This window comes from Gossypium hirsutum, chromosome A02 (genome assembly GCF_007990345.1).
Source record: "Gossypium hirsutum isolate 1008001.06 chromosome A02, Gossypium_hirsutum_v2.1, whole genome shotgun sequence".
In the NCBI taxonomy this organism is placed as follows: domain Eukaryota; kingdom Viridiplantae; phylum Streptophyta; class Magnoliopsida; order Malvales; family Malvaceae; genus Gossypium; species Gossypium hirsutum.
This window is the reverse complement of record NC_053425.1, coordinates 37,819,828-37,832,861: the sequence shown is the minus strand read 5'-3', so window position 1 is coordinate 37,832,861 and position 13,034 is coordinate 37,819,828. Positions and strand designations below refer to the sequence as shown.

The following is a 13,034-nucleotide window of genomic DNA, read 5'->3' as shown; positions in this document are numbered from 1 at the left end:
TTATGTAAGGTCACAGGGACATTTATGTTTGCAACAGTTTAATTACATAAACCTAAAAACTATACAAGGCAATAGAGCTAACAAAAGATATTACAAACCTTAACTTAGTCGAGTTCAAGGATCTAAATTGAGCATTGCACTTTTCAATTATGTGTCTATTAGCCATCGTCTAGTTAGGATCGCTCAACTAATCTGAGTGCACCCAATCACATATGAATGAAATGCATCATGATATTAATTTAAAAGATGATTGACCGAGGCCTAAACATGTTGAACATGAATAAAATAAATCTTGTTGAAATAACATAATCATCCTAGTAGATAGGATTTAAAATATCATTGTTGATGTCAAAACCAATAAACTCAAAGCAAACATGATTAAAATAAATAATAAAAAGCAAGAGTAAACTCTAGTTCAGCAGCCTTTCGGATTTATTCTGACTTATGCGCTTCTGTAACATCCCTAATCGTATCCATCGCCGGAACAGGGCTATAGAGCATTACTGGAGTTTACAGATCAAACAGACAAAAATTTCAAACATTTCATATCATATAATATTCATGTCAGAAACCAATCGAAATCATACTTATTGTCCCTTATACGAGCCCTCAAGGCCCAAAATACGCGTTAGATACAAATCGGACTAAATCGGATATTCAAAGAATTTTTCAAAAAACATTGAAATTTTTCAAAGCTGCAACGGTCACACAGCCAAGAGACACGCTCTTAGGCCGTGTTGGCATTCGAAATAGGGACACACGGCCATGTCCCAGCCCATGTCTTTACCTATGTAACTCACTAACTTGGGTCACACTGCCAAGCCACACGCCCGTGTGCCAGGCCGTGTACACTTCGAAGTAACCTCAAACATCTGTGTGCCAGGCCGTCTGCTAGGCCTTATAACAACCTGACTTGCAACCCTTTAAAAGTTACAGGGACACACGACCGTGTCACTTGGATGTGTGTCACACACGACTAAGACACATGCCCGTGCAGACGAAAGTAGGCCATTTTACAAGCTACATTTCTCACCCAATTTAGCACCAACCTAAACTCAACATTTTACATATACACAAGGCATAAATAGGCATCCAAAAGAAGCCAAAATCAAACCTTAAACATGTAATATCTCACATGCAACCAATATGCCCTCAGGCACCTCAAATGACAACTTATAACATGTATATCTAAACATTCAATAAATTCAATTGTTTAACTAACTTATATGCATATTTGTACCAAAACTTACCATGTAGATCATTAATCAAAACATACCATTTAGTACCATTGATGTACTTGATCTCTAGCATGAAATGGTCATATAAGTCACTTGTAACTTGTGCACTAGCAATACCAATACAAACCATTCAAAAACTAATATAATTATACATATGTGCTTTCCACAACAAGCACTAAATCACTCTAAATTATAATACATAATGCATATTCAACTACCATTTAATTTTCATCCATCAAACATAAATCTATTCACATATTACCATACCAAACCACACATCAAACATGATAAGGCCATTTATATATACATAGCAAAATATAACAAAACATATGCCAAAGCATATGGCCACAACCACAACATCACACAGTGGCCAACATTAACCGAGATAACCTATACATGCCACTATAACGAAAATTTAACAACTGAAAGTACCAAAAGAGCCAATGGATAGTGTAATATAGCTTTGACAAGCTTATAACCTGAACGAGCTTCCAAATCACTATAAAACACGAAAAATAACATAGTGTAAGCATTTAAGCTTAACAAGTTCGTATAACACAGAATTTAACTTACCATTTAACCATAATTTAGGTAAGTAAACATAACATATCCCAATCATATTAGCCAAAAGCCTCAACACATGTTCACCAACATATTAGCCATGTAAATCACATACAAAATCCAATACACATGGATGAATTCAATAAGTAATCACAATTCATACACATGTATTATTCATTTCATATATCAATGTATCATGTAACTTCACTTTCATGTATTTCATGTAAATACTTATAATAGTTCATATTGAACTCATATAATTTGGTAACAGAATTGTGCCCGTTGAACCATTTAGAATATTGTTGGATACGTGGGTAGCACACACGAGGTGTACTGAACTGTAATCCATCAATTTTTGTACATGTATGCTCATACGAGCTCATAATCAGTATGCTCCTACGAGCTGTAACTAGTAAGCTCCTTCAAGCTGGATAATGGTAAGCTCATGCGAGCTGAGTATCGGTAAGCTCATACAAACTAAAATCGGTAACCCTAATGACATGTCATTTGTATCCTACGAATTCCTAAGGTTCAAACGGGGCTCGTTAGCCGTCATATGTCGTCGGATATGCGATCGGTAATTATACATAGAAATTATACAATCCATATACATATATTTCAATTAAAGCATATATATACACAATTTAATTGCACGAACTTACCTCGATGAGTATATGTAGATACAGAGGCGACTAATTCAAGATTTTCTCTTTGCCCTGATCTAACTCCATATGAGGTCTAACTGGATCTATACTACTGAATTTAACTCAATTGAATATAATTCACATTCAATTTAGCCCAACACATAATTTTGGCAAAATTACCATTTTGGCCCTATACTTTTAATTCTTTGCAATTTAATCCCTAGGCTCGTAAAATGAAATTCATTCAAATTTATCCCTTCCCACGCCTATCAAAATTTTATACACGCTTATAGGAGCCCACATATTTCATAAATTTACAAATTTTACCGAGGATTTATCACATTTTTCAATTAAATCCCTAATTGACAATTTCACTAAAAATTCCTTTACAAAAGTTGTTTATCTAACAACAACCATTCATTTTTTATAATCAAACTTCAAAAATCAAGAATTCTTATTAATGGGAAAACCCTAATACTTTAATAGTTTTGCAAATTAGTCCTCAAGCTAGCTAGATTAAACTACAACGATCCCGAAAACATAGAAATCATTACAATGGGACAAAAATCACTTTCCAATAAAAGAAATAAGACTAGTCAAACCCTAGATCAACAATGGCTTCCTTTTGCTTCAATTTTCGGTTAAAAATAAGAAGAAAATGATGATACTTCACTTTGGTTTTATTTAATTTAACATATAATTACCTTTTTTACTAATTTAACCTTTAAAAACATTAATAATTACACAATAGCCAAGCCATGTACATCCAATATCAAGTTAAATGGTCTAATTACCATATAAGGACTTCCACTTTAAAGTTCTATAGCTATTTAACACCTTTAGCTATTAGAACTCCACTTTTGCACTTTACGCGATTTAGTCTTTTTTATCAAATTAAGCATGTAAATAGTAAAATTTCTTAAAAATATTTTTATATGGTATTTTTATAATATTTTATTCCATAAAATAATAATAAAATAATTTTTTTAACTTCGTGGTTCTGAAACCACTGTTCTGATTTCATTGAAAAACAGGCTATTACAGCTCCATTCTACTCAATGCTTCTTTTGCTCAGGAGTTCTAAAGGTGGCCAGCCAAAGAATGCTTTTGACAAAGCTTTTGTGGCTAAAGTATGGAAAGGAGATGGGCAGCTATGCAAGGGAAGGAAAAGGGGAATGGAATGTAAAGAAAATGCTAATGAGAGAAGAGAAATGAGTTTTGAGGGATTAGGGATTAAAGGATTGGTGCATGTTAATTATAGGTGAGGGTAAGGGGTAGAGTTAGCTAAAAATAACATTTGAATTCCTTCTTTTTCTATCAGACATATGGCCGACCATATTTCAAGAAGAAGGGGATGACTAAGTCTTCTCATTTTGAGGTCAAACCAAGGCTATTAATAGCCATAGGGTGGACGGTTTCAACAGTAAAGTAGCTGGGTTGATTTCTAATTATTTTCCAACTATAAGGACCTTCGATTAAATATCCCAATGCTTGCTTTTGGGCTACCATCTAGTTGTGTTAAAACTGGGGCTTAGTTCATCCTTGTTGGATGGTTTCTCAGTCTAATAATATAGCAGACATGTCCATCCTTTAGCACATCTTTTATTGGGTCAAATTATCAACCTCATGGCCCAAATTGCATGGTCTTGACGTCCACATGAATTAATTTGTGCATTGTAAACTGAAAAATATATAGGATTTTTCCCATATAATTTGCCACGTTTTTACTTAAATTTGTAGTTAAAACCAAGTAATTGCTTAATAAATTAATGAAATATATGAAAATATGAAATTAGGACATGAAAATTATTAAAATGTGATTTTATGCTTTATTATGGAGTTTTCATGCAGAAAATAGATTCTTTTATATTAATTTGAGCATATTATATTTTCAAGATATAAAGTGGGCCATGCATGATTAAATTAAATAATAAAATATAAAGTTATACTTAATAATTTATTTTAATATGTTTCATTAATAAATTGGGTTTTAAATAATTAAGTAAATTGATTAATTAAAGTGGTTAAATTACATTCTTTGCTCCTCTAAATTATCTACTATTGTTGGACAGGTCTGAGAGCTTTATGTTGATTACAAAACCATCCAAATGGAGGAGCAAGTCAACCCAAAATTCAGCTGCATGTGGATGTTCATAAATCAAATTTTGGTTTAATTACACAACGTCCTTGAACAGTTGAAGAAATCAGAGATTTACACGGAGATTTGCAATTGACCAAGTCTTGATCCTGATGATGTTGTGGCACTTAAATCAAGCAAAAATCAGCCATATTTCCAAAAATCATGGCCGACCACACTTAGATGAATTTGCAAAAGATGGACACTCATATTTTTAGCAAACTATCTCCCTTGCCTCACCTATAAATAAGACCCGATTTCTCACTTTTCTAATCATCCCTCATCCCTCAATCATCCCTCACTCATTCATCATTCTCTCATTTCTCAACTCTCTCGGCCCTCACACCTATCATCATCTTTGCATAAAGATTTTTAACAAATTAGCCTCTTAAAGAGCCCTTGGTCGACTACCTCGGAGAGCCACCAACAAAGGAGCGAAGCGAAAGAACGAAGAAGCCCTTGTCAGTCAGAGTGTTTGGTGATAGCCACTTTGATTTGGGTTTAATCTTTCTTTTCTTTAACTTAATTCAAGAATGTTTGCTATGTGTTTACTGTTCTTGTTTACAACAATGATAGCTTAATTTTATTTAAGCTAGGATGATTATTTTGATTGAATAATATTTCTTTGATTCATGCTTATAATGTTTGTTCCTCAATCGATCATGTTTTCAATTAAAATAAAGTTTGTATTTCGTTCATACGTGATTGAAATGCACCTAAATTAGCTGAGCGATCCTAACTAGACAACGACTAATGGGTGCCATAATTGAAATGTGCATGCTCAATTTAGATCCTAACCCGATTAAATTGTAGGTTACTGATAAAAGCAAAATGATACATGTTTTTACCCCAAATACTTAGCATATTTATGGATGTTTACTACTAGATTTGTGGATTTTGATGCTTTTAATCCAGTTATTTCATGTTTTGTACCCAGGAGAGCACCAAGAGTCAAAAGGATCCAAAAATGAGCTAAAAAAGGGACAAAATAGACCAAATAGAGAAGACCCACACGGCCTAAGCCTTGCCACACGGGCAACTCACACGCCCGTGCCTTTCAAAGGTGTCGACCAAGGTTTACACGACTCACACGGCCTGGCCATTGAGCCCACACGGTCGTTGCAATTTAACAGATCGCATACGGCCTGGCAACCACGTCACACGGCCGTGGCACACAGGCGTGTCCCTTTTTTAAGGAGTTGTATTCTACACAGAAAAAAGGATACTTACGGGGGAAGAAAGCCAATCAAAAGCCTATATAAACACTCTAAGTATGACCTAGAAAGGGGGCTCTCTATAAATTTTCTGGAACACAGAACCACACGTTGGGAATTACTTGAAGGATGCCAGACGATCGATCTCAAAAGCCGGAGCTACTACAAGACTGAAGATCTCTCTCAGAATTCCTTCAGGGGTTTTATAGTTTTCTTTATGTTTTGTTATTTTCATACTTTTGAGATGTACTCTTATTTTATTATGAACTAAACCCCTTAGATACCTAAGGGGGATAAAACCTATGATGGATCCTGTTATTATTATCTGAACTGTATGATAAATACTTGATTTGTTCTTAATTATGTGTTCTTAATGCTTGAGTTAATATTCCGGGTATTAATTCATGATTTGAAGTGCTTATGCAGAGGAGGAATAGACCCTGCCTAAGAGTAGATTTGGCATAATTAAGTGGAGTTGATCGAACCCCTAGAAATAGGGTTACGAGATTTTGTCAGATTAGGGTGAAACCTAATAAGGGGATCCATACATCGAGTTAATGCAACCCTAGAGTGTTAATTAGAGAAAAGTCTCGATTATTCAATCTAGGGATTAGATGTTATTAGTCTTGAACAGGGATAATAACTTAACTTAGGATCTCTACGGAACAAGTCAAGTGAATAAATCATCCGATTCAGAGTCAGATAACAAGTGAAATCTAGGTGGATTTCTCCTTGGGTGTCGTCTTTATTAATTGCTTCTCTTCAAGTCTTTTTCTAAATTCTCTCTTCACTTTAATTAAATTAGTTAATTAGTTTAGATAGTTATTTTAATAAACAAATCCTTTTATTCTTAGGCTAGATAATAAAAAGATAGTTATTACTAGTACTTTTGGTTCCCTTGGGTACGATATCCCTATCTTGCTATTACTATACTATTGTTCGATAGGTGCGCTTGCCTTTTCGTCGTGATAATAGTTAGTTTAGGTTTGATCTTCATTATAAATATTTATTACTTGTTACGAATCACGCGATCAAGGTTTTGGCGCCGTTGTCGGGGAACTGAAATATTAGGAACACTAAATTTTTATTACTTTAGCCATTTATTTTTCTTACAAATTTTATTATTTATTAATTTACTTTTCTCTTTCTCTCGGCAGGTTTTTATAGTTTATGACTAGAAGAAACCCGTCGGGACCATTCCTTTTTGACAAAGAAATCGATCGCACAGTTCGCAGAAATCAAAGAGAGATAAGGCGCAGCTTACGATACACGGAGAACGAGCAAGAAGACGAAACTGAACCCCCAACCGAAGAGATGCTGAAAACCAAAACAATCAGCTACCTTCTACAATTGTTGCTAATCAAAATCCTGCTCCACGTACTATGTATGACTATGCTAAACCCTCTTTAACAGGAACTGAATCTAGTATAGTTATACCTGCTATTGCTGCGAATAATTTTGAACTAAAACCTAACACAATTCAGATGATACAGCAATTTGTTTAGTTTGATGGTTTGCAGGATGAAGACCCCAACGCTCACTTAGCAAATTTCCTGGAATTTTACGATACATTCAAAATCAATGGCATTTCTGATGATGCCATTCGTCTTCGGTTATTTCCCTTTTCACTGAGAAACAAAGCTAAACTGTGGTTGAACTCGTTACCACGAGGGTCTATCACTACTTGGGAACAAATGACCGAGAAATTTTTACTAAAATATTTTTCGCCGGCTAAAATGACTAAATTACGTAATGATATCTCTTCTTTTGTGCAGATGGATTTAGAAACACTTTACGATGCATGGGAGAGATACAAAGACTTACTGTGAAGGTGCGCTCACCATGGGTTACCGCTTTGGCTGCAATTTCAAACATTCTTCAATGGCCTAAATCCCTCGACAAGACAAATGATTGATGCAGCTGCTGGCGGAACCATCAACAATAAAACAGCGGAAGATGCCTATGAATTTATAGAGGAGATGTCACTGAATAACTATCAGTGGCAAGTTATGAAGACAAAGCCAACAAAAATAGCTGGCGTCTATAACATCGATTCAGTCACCATGCTCTCAAATCAGGTAGAACTTCTCAATAAAAAGATTGATAGTTTTCTTGGTTCTACGCAGGTACATCCAATAATGAGGTGTGACTCAAATGGAGGAGGTGTGTATACAGAATATCAATCCTTCAATCCCACAACTGAAGAGGAACAAATCAACTATATGGGTAACAATAACTTTAGACCTCAAAATAACCCATACAGTAATACCTATAATGCAGGTTGAAGGAACCACCCAAATTTTTCTTGGGGAGCTCAAGGGAATCAAAAGCCACAAAATCCTCAGGGTTTTCAAAAGCCACCTTATCAATAAGAGAAGAAGTCGAACCTTGAAGAGATGCTCTCTAAATTCATCTCGATGTCAGAAACCCATTTTCAAAATACCGAGACTGCACTTAAGAATCAACAAGCATCGATACAAGGACTCGAAACTCAGATAGGCCAGCTATCCAAACTAATCTCCAAATGACCACAAGGTAGCCTACCAAGTAATACGGAGCCTAGTCCAAGGGAACACCTCAATGAAATTAATACTCAAGAAAAGGAAGGATTCATTACACCTGACCCAGAAATACAGCAAAACAATGCGATGAACAAAGGACGAGAAGAGGTAAACAATAATGATCCCAAACAGGTAAGTACGAATCATGAACCTCGTGTGTCGTATCCTAAAGAGACGACGAAAGACAGAACAGAAGAGCAATTCGGTAATTTTGTCAAACTCTTAAAGAAATTACATATTAACTTGTCATTTATTGAAGTTCTTTCGCAGATGCCCAACTCAACAAAATTCTTAAAGGAACCTCTGAGCAATAAAAGGAAATTAGACACTACATCGCATGTGGAACTCAATGCAATCTGCTCAGCTATTCTAAAGAAAAATCTACCTAACAAATTGCAAGATCCAGTGAGTTTTACAATTCCTTGCCTAATTGGTAGTTTATCTGTGAATAATGCTTTAGCTGATTTAGGGGAAAGTATAAATGTTATGCCTTATAAAATGTTTAAACGACTAGGTCTCGGTAAACCCAAACAGACTAGGATGAGCATACAATTGGCTAACAAAATAGTTAGATCTCCTAAGGGTATTATTGAAGATGTTCTCGTTAAAATTGATAAATTTATTTACCCACTAGACTTTGTCGTCTTAGTTATGGATGAGGATAACGAGGTACATTAATTTTAGGACGACCCTTTTAGCAACTGCCAGAACCATTATTAATGTAGGCACAGGGGAGCTAACACTTCGTACAGGTGACGACGCAGTAACACTCCAAGCACGCGACTCAGTCAAAACCCCTAAGACTCAAGATAATGCTACAAAAACTATCGATGATAAAACTAATATTCAATCTTCCTTCCAGGAACCTCCTCGAACAAAGACAATAGAGACAGTGCACTACTATCATGAAGAAAACAAAGACGTCCATGAGGAATGAAGACTACGGATAGAGGAGCTAGACTACGGATACAGTCTTACTAGATGCCGTTGATCCTCACATTGTCACTACCACACCAAATGAGGAAATCCCTCTTATGGTATTCAGTATTTTTCCATTCGGTACAGTGGAGGTGAGTCATCCCAAGTTCGGCACTTTTAAGGTAAACAACACTCGTTTAAAACCTTATTTTAAAACTGACAACAGGAATGAGGTATGTCGAGCTTAGACTATAAATAAGCGCTTCTCGGGAGGCAACCCAAGCACTAACATATTTTGATTTCTTTATTTTTTTAATTTCTAACACTTTGAATCATTAACTTAATCTTTGAATTGCACAGTTTTCAAGCACACACGGCCAGGAACACGACCATGGCTAAAGCCGTGGCCAAACAGGGAAAGAGACACGGCCATGCGAGACGGTCGTGTTGAAGCAGGATATGATTTCCCCAAAACACAGGGTGCAATAAATCCCCACGGTCGTACGACATGGCCATGGGTGAACTTGATTGGAAGAACATGGGCGTGGGATAGAAAACCATGGGCGTGCCAGGGACAAGGCTCGATTCTGTTTTTTCAACACGAATGTGTGACACGCCCATGCCATTAAACTGTGGACAACAATACACAGGCGTACTACCATAAAACACCGGCGTGGGAGAAGCAAACAAAGCTAGGCACGACCGTGCGACATGGTTGTGTGCCACACACGCCCAAGACACAAGGGCGTGTGATAGTAGCCGGGCACATTTGAAAAATTCAAAAGACACGGGCTACCCTCACAGCACACGGGCGTGGCCCTAGGCCGTGTGCCACTTCCCTATATAAACAAACCACTGTTCATCTCCTTCCTCCTTTCAAAACCCTAGCCGAAATCCATCCTCCCCCGACCCCTACTCCCTATTCCGACCATAATTCCCTAGATTCTCACTTCCCGAACCCCCAAACCACCCTCAAAGTCACTCCACTTGCATTAATCCCCATTTTCCCCTCCCTATACCCTCCATTTTCCCACCACATGGTTTCCTCTCCGCATCACATGCCCGTGCTCGCCATCACACGCCCGTACACTGCCTTTCAACAGCCCTTGGTTCACTTTCTTAACCTTATTTTTCCAATTTGTGTTGTTACATTAGTATTTTTCATGCTTTACATAGATATTGTTACTATTACAAATATGTTTTAGACAAGTTAAGAGTTTGCTTTAGAATTTTCTATATTTGACTTATTTAAAACACTAAATAGCATATACTAGTTTTTAGGCCTCTTTGTTAACTACTAATGTATCTTGGATTCTATCAATGCTCATATATTTTCAGGTATATTATGTCGTCATCAAGGGGCAAGAAGGCCGCGGTCCCTTCCTCAAAAAGACGTAGGGGACCGGGTTCTTCCTCGGTACGAGCTACAGCTGAAGTTCGGCACCCATTCCTTGAATTTCCACAAGCTTCGCAGGAGGAGCTATTTCAAATACTACGCGCACGACCTACACCACAAGCCACTGTATCGATTGGGCTACTGTAGAGCAAGTTCAGCTCACTGATGCCATCTGCGCCCTCCTGTCCACAGACCCATGGGAACGATTCTTCACTATTACCGAGCCCACTTATTTAGAGCTAACTCTAGAACTATGCTCTACTTTTCATTTGCAGGTGGTGATGACGAACAATGACGACCCAGGCACCATTCACTTCTGATTAGGCGGTCTAGTTCATGCGATGAGTGTCCTAAAGTTTGGAGTTGCTCTGGGGCTCTACACCGATAAATTTATGGAGGAGGAGGACATGAATGCGCTACCACGCAATCTCCACATCTCCCCTTCCTTATGCTGAAAGGCCTTGGCACCACTCTCTTCCACCTACGACCCCAGCCGCTCGAAGGCCTCAGCCCTCGCTCCTTTCCTACACTACCTCTATGCCATCTTGACACACACATTGACTGTGAGGAGAGAGAGCACCGGCATCATCACCACCCACGACGCCTACTATTTATGGTGTATGGCGAATGCATACGTGACTGACTTGGCCTACTTCATTGCTTTCGCCATTCGTCATCAGATCGAGAGGCATAGGAAGGGAGTGATCTCCATCGACCCTTATGTAACGCGCCTTGCCAGAAACTTCATCCTCCTTAACACCGCAGCCCAGTCATCAGCACTTACACTGATAGGTCAGATGTCCCCACAGGGCATCATGACTATGTTACACATGCGGATGATCGAGCACCGATGTGGGACCGATCCTCTTTAGTACCGTCTCTCGCATGCCATTGACGAGGAGGATCTTAAGGACATTCCTGATAATGTTCCCCCATAGCACGATGAGCCTTTAACTGTGCCACCTAGGGAACGACTAGTTTCTGCGGCTGCTACGACTACTTCATTGGCACATCTTTTCGACCGACTCGCCCACTTCGAGCAGTACTACACTACGCAATTCGAGATGATCCACGAGCAAGATCGGTGATGGGACCAACAGATGGATGATATGCAGGCCATGATGCAACAGCTGTGCCAGCACTTCCACCTCGTACCTCCAGCACCACCACCTGAGGGCCCCACCGACGAGGATCATTGAATCCTCTTATTTTATTTTTATTTTTATTTTATTTTTATTTTATTTATTTTATTCTTATTTTTCTTTTGATTTTTATTTTCATTTCAATTTTCTTATTTTGAAAGACATATCTATATTAGTAAATTTTTATTTTCCATTTTCTGGTATTTCTAACAAGTAATTCCACTACACTCTCTTCCATACCAACTCTTAATAAGCTCTTCATGATTCTGCAGACTTCCAAGAAAAGCTGCTAGGAATATTTTACATAATGAGGAAACAAATATGGAACAATACCTAACGAGTGCCATGTTCAATGACCCAATTTCTTCATCTAACCAAGAACAGTGGCCGCTACCATTTTCCCCAAACACTCCAGCCTCAGAATCAAGCTCTGCATCCTACTAACAGGGAGTTTCACCTCTTTCCCTCTTATGATTTTCTTTATGTTGACTAGTCTATCGTTTTACATTGAAGACAATGTACATCTTAAGTGTGGGGGGTGAACATGAACCTAACTTTTTGCATTATTCTCAAATCCCTGAATTTGGTTTTGTGCTTAAGTGATTTTATCATAATATTGATAGAATGAATTCTGATTGATCTATAACTAATGTTGGTATGTCATGAATTAGACCATGGGAATTATGCATGATTATTTGATTATAGGACATTAAAGAATCGAGCATGATAAGTTAATATTTTGAGAACTAAAATTTTTAGATTATTTTCCTAAATTGAGGTATTATCTTGAAATCTTAAGTATACAGGACTGACATCAAAAACTCAAATTTTTGATGAGATTTTTGAGCCTTTTGAGCATATAGCTTTCTTTCTTGCTCACTTATTTTGTGGTTTGAGTGTGTCAACATTGAACTATTATTCTAGAACTTGCTTTGATTATACATGTCGAAATCACACGTATGATTTGATATACTGAGATGATAAAGGCACTTTAACCCATTTACTCCATAAAAAGCCTTCCCACATAATTAAACCCTTAGTGAACCCCTTTTGAACCTATTAACCTTTTTCTTTAATTAACCCCCATCATTAACCCATTAACCCATTATTGTTGAAATCCTCTTACTTAATTTGACCCTTTTTATCGAGATTGAATTTAATATTGTTACCTCACTATGGTCACCATTTTTTGTTACTGAATCATGAAGTATAATTTCTGTATT

The 13,034-nt window shown here is 37.2% G+C and overlaps 1 non-coding gene across 1 annotated transcript; it reads right to left on the bottom strand.

Annotated features, from left to right (window-relative positions):
* Window positions 1-7,536: 7,536 nt before the first annotated feature.
* On the bottom strand, window positions 7,537-7,643 carry LOC121216340 (small nucleolar RNA R71). Its single transcript, XR_005912510.1, has one exon. It is a non-coding gene; the product is annotated as a small nucleolar RNA R71 (small nucleolar RNA).
* Between the last annotated feature and the right edge of the window lie 5,391 nt (window positions 7,644-13,034).